Below are 1531 nucleotides of genomic sequence, written 5' to 3'. Positions count from 1 at the left end.
AAACTTAGAGCTCAAACTCTGTACCTTCGCCGGTGTTGGTCCTGATTTCCTTACTGCATGTGCCACCACTACTGGACCCGACGTTCCGACCACCGCTAATTGTTTCCATCCTTTTCAGTTACAGTGGATAAGCATCGACGGCCTCAGAGGATGGGAATATCTTCTTATCGTAGGGTTGCTTCTTTTAGTTGTACACCAGTTCTTAGCTGCTTCTCACCATTACCCAGTTAGCGTTTTATAACATATTAGTTTAATTAATATTACCACAAATATCAGAAAACAGTGAACGGCGGGAAAAGGAATGGTTAATGTTACCTTTAACCTTTGCTACCGGTCACCCAAAAAAAAATTCTCGAACTCACACGTGCGGAAACTTCTGGGCCGCTTGGGTCGCTAAGTCTTAGGGTCGTTTCGTCTGGGTCACTTTCAAGAGTTTCATGGGTCACGGCCCAGAACATTACGGGTCATAAGGCCAAATTCGTCACCGGTTTATTTCTTTCCCCCCTAGCGGCCCGTTTCGACAATTAAAACTTCCAGCGACCCACTTCGCCAATTAAAAACTTGAAGTGACCCTATGTCACAAGCGACTCATTATAAACATAACTAATCTCAAACTATTTTGAATTTTAAATTTTGGTTTTAATATTTTTGTTCAATTAATTTAGGTGTCTTATTGTCTAAATAGTTTATCGGAAAGTATTAAGTATTTTCCAACTAATAATGTAAAATAAGTGATATATATATATATATATATATATATATATATAGCTTAAATGAAATAGAAAATAAGATAACTAGTTAGAAAGACAAACAAATGATTTAAGGAAAAAAAAAGACAGACATGTGATACAAATGAAATTAGTAATAAGCTGTTTTTTAATTTTGTTATCTATCCTATACTAAAAGCCCGATATAGAGTGATTTCAGAGTGTCCACGTCGACAAATTTATTCGGCCAATCAAAACATTTCAATAATACAAGTAGGATCTCCTAAGCTGTTGCTTTTGTATGGGCTTCAATGTGGTTTTACTGGGCTTCGCCTGTTTCAATCTACCGGTACAATTAGGAAAAAAAAAAACCCTGAGACGGATAACACGATGCTCTCTCCTCTATCTCTTCGTCTTCACCGTTACCTCTCTATCGTTTCAGTTCTCGATCCTCATCTCCACAATCAATACTCCATTACATCTCGATCCATCAATCTCTTCTTTATGATTTCGATTCCGTTTACTCTTTCCCTGCTACTTTATATACTGATTTTCTCTCCAGAGTGCAAACCAAACCCTAAAACTTCTCTAACCTCAATTCGCGATGAAACCGAATGGAAAATCCCCTATCACCTCCGATTATGATGAAAAGGTGATGTTCTTTCGAGATGTCTCACCGGGTCCCCACGAAACCCAACTGCGTTTCCGCTTGATTCATTTCTGGGAGGCTTGGAACCCTCTAAAGAAGACGCTTATTGGCCTTGAGATGCTTCTAATCGACGAACAGGTACTTGATTTCACCAAACATATTTATTTAGATTCGT

This window comes from Brassica oleracea, chromosome C1, assembly GCF_000695525.1.
Source record: "Brassica oleracea var. oleracea cultivar TO1000 chromosome C1, BOL, whole genome shotgun sequence".
Lineage (NCBI taxonomy): Eukaryota > Viridiplantae > Streptophyta > Magnoliopsida > Brassicales > Brassicaceae > Brassica > Brassica oleracea.
Note: the sequence above shows the minus strand (reverse complement) of the source record.